This window comes from Lissotriton vulgaris, chromosome 11 (genome assembly GCF_964263255.1).
Source record: "Lissotriton vulgaris chromosome 11, aLisVul1.2, whole genome shotgun sequence".
Taxonomy (NCBI): domain Eukaryota; kingdom Metazoa; phylum Chordata; class Amphibia; order Caudata; family Salamandridae; genus Lissotriton; species Lissotriton vulgaris.
The window spans coordinates 297,307,928-297,320,725 of NC_141699.1; the positions used below are offsets into that span (position 1 = coordinate 297,307,928).

Below are 12,798 nucleotides of genomic sequence, written 5' to 3' on the forward strand. Positions count from 1 at the left end.
ATTGGGCTAAGTACATGTGCAGCACTGAGTCATATCTACAACCTTACACATCAAAAGTGAAAACAAATAATTTAGTTAAGCAATTTGTAATTTCGACATTAAGATGACATTTAAGCAGATACATTACACATAACATTACATGGCACAGTTGTGTGCTTGATATGCACATCTACCATTGAAAACCTGAGCCTACCGTCAAGCATGGCCTTAGTAACAAGTTAAGAATAGGACAGTCATGCATATGTTCCCTCAATGTAACCAGGAAGCCAGTACAAATCATCACCAACCACCATTTCAGCCACCAGAAATAATAATCTTCCAACAACTCTACTACAAAGTCAAAAGGAAAACTTGAGGTAACAGTGGCATCGTCTATGACAACAGAACTGCTGAGGTTTTGAAGAGCAACTAAAGGTGGCAGAACTTATTCAGAAGTAGCCTTAAGTTGCATTTCATAAACTGGGCTGGTTATGCTGGGGTGATCCCGAAAATTACCCAGCACACAGGATTTGGGCAATTAAGATAACAGACTGGCTGAGGCGATTCCCATTTTGTGACAAAGTGTAGTTAAAGCACTTTACATATAGGGGCAACACAGATAATGATCACCTTATGTGCACATATAATATTGTATACATTGGTATGCCTAGGAATTTTGCTAACATTGATGATGTGAAAAGTGGTCTGGACGTGGTTAAAATAGTATGGTTAAAGTGATACATATTGGAACATTCAATCCATAGCAATACGAGTAACTGGAATAATAATTCTATTGGCTAAATACGCCTATTAGGTTACTTACCTAAGTTAATAAGTAATTTGAACCATCCTGAGCACCAACGCCTGGCACATTGAGTACTGCAGTCGGACGGCGAGATTTGGCTCTTAGCACCTTGGACATGAGTAATCACCTGGGAGACAGTGCCAAGTTGAGCAGAACTTCTACATACCTATGGGGCACCCATGTTAGGCTGACACACTGAGCATCATCAGTGCCGGCATTGGACATGGCCAAACTGGGCCCAGACCAGTAACGTCAATATTCTGAGGGGCGCAGCAGGGAGCTGCCTGAATGAATGTCATGCAAACAGCAGCTTGTATATCTCAATCGGTCTCAATCAGATCCTGTTAAAGACTTGGTAATCAGCCCTTAATTTACCTCAGCATTTTTGTCAGTACCCCATCAACTACTTGCCCTCCTCCCATCTTCCTCACACCTCCTGCCATCACTCAACGATACCCCACCCCTACAACAAACACCAAATTTTCTTTCTGCCCAGGGTGCTGTCCCAATCAATCTGATTTAGGGCCAGGCTTGAGCATCATAGCATTATAGCAGTATCCTGGAATGCTATAGCAACACAGACATAAATAATTTCCCTACCAGGCAATTTTTAAGCAGCAATCATAACAATGGAAGCACCCATGACACAATATAAGCACCTACGTATATAAAACTATAAATTCTGACATTTTCATTCTAGCATTAAATTAGCATGGACTTATAAGTGACACAGTAACGATGCTGCACGTTATGCCCTATTTAGGCATGGGCATAAAATTCCGCTCATCGAGTTTTGCCCACTCAGCACTCCGTGTGGAGCGCAGAACTTTTCCTCTTATGTGGCTCGCTAACCTCAAGTTGGCGAGCAAGGAAAACTAAGCTAGACCACCTTCCGGCAAGATTTTCTTAACGCGGGCGGTCGAGGCAGTCAAAGCAGAATGGCAACAAGTTCTGCCACATATAAGACTGCCAGAACTGAAATACACATATTTGGCTGTATGAGGTAAGGGCTGGCTAAGGGAACAATGTATTGCCTCCGAGCCTAAGTAAAGGCCAATGAGTTTTAACTGCTGACCACATGACAAGGATTAGCTGTCTGGGTGTATACAGCAACAGTTGGAAGAAAAAAGAGCGGCTTTAGCACTACCTCTTTTGACCTGCAGATGCCAAGAGGGCTTCAACTATTCACCCCCAAAAGCCTCCTAGGAAGTTAGGTTTCTGAAACAAAAGGGAAAACAAGTTCTGTCCCGGTCAGGAAGAGCAGTGGCCAAGAAGTTGAAGACTGGCCTGCCTGGTGGGCTACTGGATAATTTTACAGAAAGGCAAAGCGGTGCTACAAAAGGAGTTAGGGACTAGAAGGAAATAGTTTTGACTTGGCAGTAGAATATAGTCAGTCACAGGCTATTGCACGGAATAAACCAGGCAACTCAAACTCCACCTCCTCAGAACATTCCTGGACCTGGGAAGACTCCATCAGAAGTAGTCATCCCTGCTGGTAGAAGAATCCAAACCACTGGCTCCTGCTGGAAGGACGACTTACCAAGGACCCTGAATCCCGCTGTAAACCAGGACTGCTCACTACGGGACAAATGGTTGGCCTACCTGTTTACCTGCTTTAGGGACATAAAGCAGAATGACTCCTGACTGCAAGAGGGCACAGCTAAATAACGAGGACTAGACCCTACAGGAGGCCTGGCTAGAGAGAGGGCTGATGCCAAGGAACCTGCACTGAGCTGAGGAGGTATGGGCTGCACCACTGGCCAGAATAAGTTTACCCAGTAGCTGCAAACTATGTCCAGCGGCAAAACCTTTGACCAGGATAGCCCGCATGGTGTATTTGACATCCAGTCCATCGCCATTAGTCAGAAATTGCTCCCAGGCCCTGGTCCACCACAAACTATTGGTTTCAGAAGTGCTTGATTTTTCTATGTGCTTTTTGCCTTAAAACCTTATGAATACAAGTCTCCTGTTCCCTTTAACCTACTCTGACAATCTTGGGAGTCTTTTTTGTCTTATTTTTTCTCAATTTTTTGCAAATTAATTTGGGATAGTTCTTTACTATCAAATTGTTGGTACTACTTGAACAAAGCAACACTTCTCTGAGGGTTGCCTGCTGCTTGTGTCATAGCTACCAGGTGTTGAGCAGAGATTCTCTTAGACTTGTGCTTTGACCTAACCAGAGTGTGGTGTAGAAAGTGGACAGGGCTACCTTCTTCACAAATGAATAACCCCATTTCTGACAGTCTGGCTATCAGGGACCAATGCCGGATACACTGATATTTGCCAGGCGATGTACTGTTTACCCAAACAGAACAAGCATTGGCAAAGAGAATAGGTCTAGCTTTCAATGTGGTAACATATGTAAAAATAGGAATTCAAAAGTGCTGCTTGCATGTACTACATTATTTGCTCAAATGCTATTCAACACTTTAAAGCCTGCCATTTTTAGCTTTGCCAATGTAGGGTAAAAGTAGCAGAAAGGGATTGCCATCTGCATTGAGAGCATACAGATGGTTAGGATTTTAATGTGCAAAATAGTGTGATGATTGAATAAGAGCACTTTTCAAATGTACAATGAGCTCTCATGTATTCCAACGGACGCACTTTAAAGTGTGAATGATATACGAAACAGACCATACCATGAGGTAAGAGTAATACTCTCGAGGGTGAAGCCAAAGCCCGACCTATGTATATTCAAATGGATGTTAAGAACACATTACAAGAGCACTGCTCCGTCAAGTCCGATCTAAAAATAAAATCTGCATACTCGAGACATTCAACATAACAGAAAAATGTGATGCGCATTCCAGACTAGCTTGGAAACAAAAAGTCATCATGGCAGGATGCCAAGACAGGCCGCTGCAAGCAAAGCAGATGAGTGGTATTCTGATGTGTTTACATACCCATTTCTATTCATAAAGTTATTAAAACATCACATCGCGCAAAGGGAAAATGAAACATATGACAACTGCCTTTCGGCATACAAGCAACACATTCACTTAACTGCCAGAGGCCATGAACCCTATGGAAACGTGCATAAGTGCACCACAAGAAAGCCTTTGCAGAAAAATTGGTTAGTTTCAAACAAAACAGCATCAATAGACTTTACAGATGACATTGGCTTCCAAACTCTTTCCATCAAAAAGCAGCAGATAACTGCACCCTCTGCGGTTAGAACAATATTCAAAAATAGACCTAAGTTTTAGGGTGATCCTCATTACTCCAAGTTGAAGACTATCTCACAACAAGACGAATCGGTTACCACTGCCTAGACAAGCCAACATACTTCGATCATGAAAAGAAAAAAAAATAGTCATCAAATGCTAGACACTACACGTGAGAGATAGGTTTCCTCATAATCCTCCTCATCTTTCAAAAACAGCTGTGCCTTTTAGCAGAATGCCACATTAAATACTTAAGCAGTGAACAGAAGACTAAGGCAGTCTGGGAGGAAGAGAAGGAAGGCCTCAGTCTCTCAGTATTTAAGATTACACTAAGTAATCCAGGCATCACTTCTTTGTGGTCAATCTCCTAACTTATTGATTTAGTCCGTAGCTGTGTAGAAGCTGCAAATAACAAATACACTAACTTTTATGGTACACCGATATCTGTGAAGCTCCCTCTAGATACTGGCACCAAACACAGAAGTTCGGCATATCTACATCGTTAGAGGATAATGATTTACAAAAGTATAGAGGGAAGCCCAAATGTGTCGGTATTGGAGATGAATCTCCCCAAAGAGCCTCAGCCCTAGAAGCTGCCATACCTCTTCACTGAGCTCCCTTGAATGAACTCTAGAGGAGCAACCCCTGATGAGTCCTAAGGCCTAAATATCTCCAGACGATACAATCGACCTAATAAGGTCTAGAATCCACTTTAATTGTGGCAAAAGTAATGAAAAGTGTGCACAAAGAAGAAGGCACATAAGTATTAAATCACAGATTAAATGGGAAGACGCACTGCCATACTTCTAGAGCAGATTAGGGGAATCTGTTCTCGAATTACTTGATCCAGAAAAACACTGGATGGACACTTTTCATAACTTCTTAACAGATATGTGGGACCTTGGAGTGAGCAACACGATAAAGGAATGCATTACCGCCCTGCGATATTTGAAAAGATAACAACCCAAAAGAACAATGGTTTTAGAATTTATATTTCTTGATCACTAGAGTGGAGAGGGAGAGGCCAGAAGAAACAGTCCTTTAAAGAGATTGTTGTGTATGTAAGGAGTCGCAAGGCCTAGAGCACCAGGATAAGAGCATATGTTACTGGACACATTTTTAGACAAAACTGGGCAGTAAGGGTCTTGTAATTCTACTGCCACGAGGCTACTGTGCCAGGATGGGCCAAGGCCAAAGTACAGACTAGAAATTTGGAGCGAATTGTAATAAATCACAGGCATTAGGCAAATATTTCTTTACTTCGAGGGCAACCATATTCATTAGTATCACGGATGAGACCCACTTAGTTAGGGCAGAGGTAAAAAGATGAACAAAGGGGCATTATGTTATTTCATTTTTTTTTCCCGACTGCGAAAGTGAAAAAGTAAGTCCACAATATTCTCTCACGGTATGTAACCCATCACAGGGCACACTAAAAATAAGAGGTCATAATCATTTATAGCATATGCATACTTAATATTAAACATAAAAACGAGACGGTCATACAAGAACCATCAAGAAATATAATCTGATATCAATCATTAAATACATAATGCATTGTTAGTGAATGGACATAAAATAGTAAAACTTCAACCACCTCAACTACAACGAGGCTCCTTTGCAGTTGTATGAAATGCTATTTATTCATTGTAATCACAAAATGTGCATACACAGTCTCTGATATGTTATTTTGCAATTTAGTTTAGGACGACTTGACACGTCAATTCAGTCATGTTGACGGTTTCAATTCACATTACGCCACTGGATGCGCATGAATGAGCTACCTTGACGTCATTAACAGCAAACACATGTTCAAGTTTCTTTCCTGTGACTTCACTACCCCCATGCACAAACACTCCGATCTGTTATCCTCTTTGGATGGACACGTTGTCAGAGAAAGACACTGTGGAGCGGTGAGGAGTGCAAAGAAGAGCACAGCTGTACAGTGCAGTAGGAGTATTGTGATGCAAAGACGGGGAGAACAGTGAAGTGCAGTTGTGTGTAATGTGAGCACAGGGATTGATGCGAGGACCAATGTGGAGCATTGTTGGATTTCACAGCAACCAAGGAACTGTTTCACTGGTGAAACCCCAAGGCCCTTCCTTACGTTCTACTAGAAAGCTCCTTCATGAACCCGCAGATAGAGTATTCCACGGTCCAAGTTTGCCACACAGGGCATGCAGGACTGTTGGACGAGAGGGTGATGATGCTCTTGGAGTACGACGGCTGCAGTCAGCTTGATCAGGCTGTCCTCTCAGCCACTTCACTTGGGGCTTAGCCCAGGTCTTCGCCTGTCATCCCCATTTTGTTACTCTCCCAATGCACAGAGTGTGAAGCAGCAAAAGGGAGGTGGTTTAGTAACTTGTGAGACTGCTCATTCACATTGGCAGCTTCAATGCCTACTGGTTCGCAATCAAGATTTTCTTATGGATTCAGCTGGCTGCTCCTTTTTGGAAATAGTTACAGATGTAGCTTAGAAACAAGGACGCTGAATTATGTGGAATGGTCGCAGATACGCAACTCAAGCTTGCGGGCCAAGGATTACCTGCCAGTTGGTAATACAAACAAGGCTGAGGTAAAGAGCAGTTACATTTAGTTAACTAGAAAACCACTCCCAAGGCCCCACGACTGTGCTTATTTTTATCAGAAGGTACGGAAGTATCGTTTATGGAGGATTTGCTTCTAAAGGACACATATACTCCATAGTAGTTGTATGATAATTAATTTGTTTCCTGGGTAAATACTGCACAGAAAACGGAGAGTAGGCCTGACTACTGAATTGTGGTCGCCTGCTAGAACACTGGTCAAGTTCAATACAGTCTGGGATTTGTCAGAATGTGTGAAACACGTGGACGTCTTTAAACAGGTCGGTGTGATATAGCCCGGGGTAATCGATCGAACAATGTTTAAGCGATAAGGGATTTGGAAAATGACAGCACGCTTTAGTACGGAAATGGTTAGCATACGTTTAACTTGATGGATAAGCCATGTCTTTCAAAATTGATTAGCAATGGGAATACATACCAGGAACAAGGCCTGTGCTGACAGACCTTAATTTAAAGAAGCCTTCAGTTTATCTCGGATGAATATCAGAAAATAACTTGTTTTCACTGCTAGTGCTACTGGTCTTTCTTTTCTTGTACTGCAAGTGCGTGTGCGTGCCAGGGTGTAAAACAAGGTGCTTTAATCCGCTGAGAGTCAGAAAACTGCACTGCAACATCTGGAGGTCACAGCAGTCGGCTCGAGAACGCCTGCTTTAATCTGCGGCGGAATTAATACCCGCCTTCTAACAAAGAGCCAGCTGTAAAGTGATCTCTGAGCGTTGCCATGCAATGCGAATGAAGGAACAGTGAAGTCCAAAGTTGTTGTCATTCTGGAGGAGCCAAAGAACCTGTTTTAACAGGGAAGAACAGATAATGCACTCCCCCAAGATGGATTAATGGCCGTGACTTCTAGCAGGCATCTTTTGCAGGCCCTAATTATGCACAGAATGACATTGAAACAGTGGTTACCATGGCAACAAGGTTTAAGTTAAGAAGATACAAGAGTGATGTAATTTGGACACTACTGCTTCCCTCTCTCCGTGTGAGATTATGGCTAAAAAAATACTATTTATAGCACCACGTCGCTCCCTTTTCTGTTCCTCTGCTTCTTCTCTTTGTCTCACCATTCTCGGTCACACCCTTTCCTCTTTCTATCTCAGGTGCTTCAATTCTTCCTTCCAACCCACCACCTCCTACACTTTATCTCCTGCAAGTGTTCGTTGTAGTCTTCGGTAAACTGCAAGGAAGAATACTGGGCAGGTATTCATAAATGTGATTTACATTCACAAATAGCTGCTCCTATAGAAGGGTATGGTACTAGTTATGTACTTAGCACTTCTATTAACCCTTTCACGTTTGTTTCGGATATTCATCGAGGAAAGGCTGAAATTATTTTTGGATACCAGAAGAAATTACTAACAAGCATTTACAATGCAATGGTCTAGTCGTTGCTAAAGTTAGCTATTGGCATTGCAAATGGCAATTTTTCCATTTTTTTTTAAAAACATAAATAAATGGTATTGTCATTTACAATTACAATAGGTGAGCATTAGAGAGTAGTAGAGAGTATTAGCAGTGATTCATAGTTAATAGAGTGACTAGTTTATTAATAGAGAGTATACTTGAATAGAGTAGGAGTGAGTCGTAGGCAATAGTAGTTAGTGAGTAGTGTAGATTAGTAGAGAGTAGTAGATAGTGTAAAGAGAGCGTGTATTGAGTTAGCGAGTAGTAGAAACAGTAATAGTGAGTAATGAAAAGTACTATATAGAAATAGATTTAGTGTAGTGAGTCGAAGATAGTATATGGAGTAGTATATCTAGTAGAGTGATTAGTGAATGGCTTTTAAAATAGAGTATATATTAGAGAGCAGTATTTAGTACTTTTGAGTATTAGGAGTGTAGTAGAGAGTAGTAGAGAGTGAGTATAACATTGTGGATAGTGTAATTGAGTGAGTTATGAGGAGTGTGACCTGTATGTAGTAGAAAGTAGTTAGAGGGTGTATTAGAGTGTGATTAGTAGAGTGAGTAGTAGAGTGTGAATTGAGAGTATTAGAGAGTAGTAGAGATTGAGTAAAGTGTGAGTAGCCCCACACACAGACACAGAGCCCAACACACACACACACACAGAGCCCAACACACACAGAGCCCAACACACACACACACACAGAGCCCAACACACACACACACACAGAGCCCAACACACACACACACAGAGCCCAACACACACACACAGAGCCCAACACACACACACAGAGCCCAACACACACACACAGAGCCCAACACACACACATAGAGCCCAACACACACACACACACAGAGCCCAACACACACACACACACAGAGCCCAACACACACACACACACAGAGCCCAACACACACACACAGAGCCCAACACACACACACACACAGAGCCCAACACACACACACACACACAGAGCCCAACACACACACACACACAGAGCCCAACACACACACACACACACAGAGCCCAACACACAGAGCCCAACACACACACACACACAGAGCCCAACACACACACACACACAGAGCCCAACACACACACACACACAGAGCCCAACACACACAAACACACAGAGCCCAACACAAACACACAGAGCCCAACACACACACACAGAGCCCAACACACACACACACACAGAGCCCAACACACACACACACACAGAGCCCAACACACACACACAGAGCCCAACACACACACACACACAGAGCCCAACACACACACACACACAGAGCCCAACACACACACACAGAGCCCAACACACACACACAGAGCCCAACACACACACACAGAGCCCAACACACACACACAGAGCCCAACACACACACACAGAGCCCAACACACACACACAGAGCCCAACACACACACACAGAGCCCAACACACACACACAGAGCCCAACACACACACACAGAGCCCAACACACACACACAGAGCCCAACACACACAGAGCCCAACACACACAGAGCCCAACACACACAGAGCCCAACACACACAGAGCCCAACACACACACACACACAGCCCAACACACACACACACACAGCCCAACACACACACACACAGCCCAACACACACACACACACACACACACACACACACACACACACACACAGAGCCCAACTCTTACCTCTGCCCCCTGGTTGTGCTTGTTTTTCTTGCCTATGTTCCCTGCTTCTGATCGCTTTTCTTGCCTCTGCGTGTGCTCGCTTTTCTTGCCTCTGTTCCCTGGTTGTGCTCGCTTTTCCTGCTTCTGTTCCCTGGTTGTGCTTGCTTTTCTTGCCTCTGTTCCCTGGTTGTGCACGCTTTTCTTCCTCTAGTGCCAGACTGAATTTGGAACTTTTCCAACAGTTTGTGTGGGCCAATAGGTGGCACTATCTGCCTATACTGTGGCTGCAAACCACCTCTGGGAGAGACTGTGCAAAGAAAAATGTAGGCACTAACCTGTACCCAGAAATCAGTTTACAACAAACTATTTCGCACCCTTAGATGAAGGGAGTCAGAGGCAGACTGAAAATTCTAACTACGTATTTAACCGGATTTTAAAGCACAGCTATTCAACCACACGGGTATCCAGGCGCAAAAGGGTCTTGCTGCTTCTAGAGAACTCAGCAGCCATGTGTGGAGTCCTTTCTAAAACTCTAGAAGGGAGGAGGTCTGGAGAGGAAAGGGGCGGTAGCTCCAGGATTTTGCCACGAGGTAGAATAAGGAGTGCCCACCACTGTGGCTTGGGTGGACACAGGGTGTGTGCAAGGGAGAGGGAGACTAAGCGCAGAAGTCTGGAAGGTTGGTGGAATTAAGGCGGTGGTTGATGCAAGCTGGTCCCTGGTTGTGTAGGGCTTTGTAGGTGTGGATGAGCACCTTGAATTGGCACCTCTTCTGAATGGGGAGCAAGTGGTTCCCTGAGATGGGGGATGATGTGGGTCCGTGTCAGGAGGTAAAAGATGAGGCTGTCTGCTGAGCTCTGTATGGTCTGCAGTCTCTTCAGATGTGAGTGGTGATTCCGATGCAGAGTGCATTGCCGTAGTCCAGCCGGATGGTGACTAGAGCTTGAATAATGGTTAATCTGGTGGCGACAGATAACCATTTGATGATTTTCCAGAGCATGCTGAGAGTGAGAAAGCAGGCAAATGAGAATGCATTGATCTGGCTTTTCACGGTGAGCTTGCTGTCCAGGATAATGCAGAGGTTGCAAGCCTGGTCTGTCGTGGGTGAGGGTCCTAGTTCGAAGGGCCACCAGGAGTGGTTCCACGGGGAAGTGTTCCTGAATATCAGCACTTCAGTTGTTTTTGTGTTGAGTTTAGGCAGTTGCTTTTCATCCAGTCAGCGATGCTAGTCATGCACTTGTGAAAGATGGCCCTTGTAGTGGAGGGGTCTTCTGTTAGTGAGAGGATGAGCTGGGTATAGTATGCGTAGGATATGATGCTTAGTCCATGGATTCCTACGATGCGGACCACAGCGGTCATGTGGGTGTTGAACCAAATGGAGCTGAGGGACAAGCCTTGAGGGCTGCAGTAGATGATGTTCTTGGGTTGCGAGGTTAACAGTGGTAGGCAGGGGGGGAAGAGCCAAGCCAGCAACCATGATGGCCGCCTGACTCCTCGGCTCCGCTGACCCGCCCGCTTTCTACCCGAAGCGCACCGGATCCTGTTGTCTATCCTGCCTAGAAGTTGGCGCTTCGGAATCGGGCTGAGCTTCCGACTTGGATGCTGTGCTCCCCGTCGGTCAGCTTGCTGTGGACCCGGAGATTCGTCCTCGTCTTGCCCCTCCGTGGCGTGTGAGGGACCGGGTCTTTGTTCTTCAGTGAGGCTGCCCCTGGACTCGGCAAAAGCGGACGCCTGCAGCGGGAGGGACCGGCGGCTGGCGAGTTACTGTTGCAACAATTGCTACAGTTTGACGCCCGGCCCTCCGCGCTTCCACGCTTGCTCTGAAGATTGTGGCAGGCGCTACATTGTATCCCTCACCCGACTCGAGATCGGCACTGGGTGATTTCCCGTCCCTTGGCGCTGCGGTTGACGCCATTTTACCGGGCGCTCTGCACCTCGGCTTGCAGCACTTGGAGACTTGCATGGGGCACTCTTTATAGCGTAAGCAGCTCATAGCAGGATCCGGGCAGCTGGAGACTACTTTGCAGCGTTGCCCCGTGATAACTGAGCCTTTTGATAACACTATCGGCTTTGTCTTCGGGATGGGCTCTGGCGGACATTACAGCGGACGACAACATGGCGACGCCCTCCGGGTTCAAGACTCTGCTGCTGAGAAACCCATTGTACTTGCTGATGTTTTAAATGCCCTCCGCGACCTGCGATCATCTATGCGGGCGAACGCCCGGGACCTGGAGGACCGACTGGATGCTGTGTTGCCTAGAGAGCCCCCGGACGATTGCATTGCTTGCTGCCTCTCGCCAGCCCTGCTACACCCGGTGATCGGCGGTGGTGACCTGGGTATCCTGCCGTGTGTTGAAGCGCGGACCTTCCCGGATGAATCGGCTGCCGGGCCCCCCACCCTGGATGTGCTGGGAAGTGTGGCACTGGACCCTGCCCATCGGCTGGAGAGTTCTTGCTGGTCGACCCGCTTTGTGCCCACCTTGGGGTCCCCCGGAGTGCCCCCCTGCTCTGCCAGGAGATTGTTGCGTTGGCCCTGGCCAGTCGGCCTTCAGGTACTGCTGCTGGGTTTCCACCTTGACTGGGTAGCTACTGACTGTTCGGCACTACGTGGGACAGATCTCTGTGAGGGGTTTTTGGCTTGGTGGTGGTCTTTACATCTGCGCTTCCTGTTTAAGATGGCCGCTGCCCGCCTGGACTTCATTGTTCGGCTGGATCGACGGGGACAAGGCTGACACTGTCTTCATGTTTTAAATGTGGTCGGAAGCTGTTATGGTTGACGGAAAACTAGAACTGCTGGGATGGTATATGCTATTACGGTGTCGGGTCGGGATCCGAGGAGGGATGGCCAAGGGTGAACACGTTGATTGTATGTTTCCTTTACCTGGGCCCTCCCCCGGTCTTTTGTGACTTATTTTCTCTCTTTTCTTTCTTCTGCATTTAGGGTACTCCTTTTGGGGCGACAGACACTCTGCTAGGGGGGGGGGTAGGCCGTAGCCTCTGCATGTGTGTAGGGTGGGACGGGTATTCTTATGTTGGTTTTTTTGTTACTATGGGCCTTGGTTTCAATTCTCCTACTTCTATTCTTTTTCTCCTCCTTTTCTCGGGGTCATTGGGTGGATCGTTATGGTGTGGGTGGTAACTGCCGACCGTAGTAATGCTTGCTTAAAATTTCTCCTGTCCGGTCTT

General features: G+C 45.8%; 1 protein-coding gene across 1 annotated transcript in view; it reads right to left on the reverse strand.

Moving 5' to 3' along the window:
• Nucleotides 1–12,798, reverse strand: part of MED13L (mediator complex subunit 13L) — a 1,083,173-nt gene that overhangs the window by 392,068 nt on the left and 678,307 nt on the right. The window lies entirely within an intron of this gene.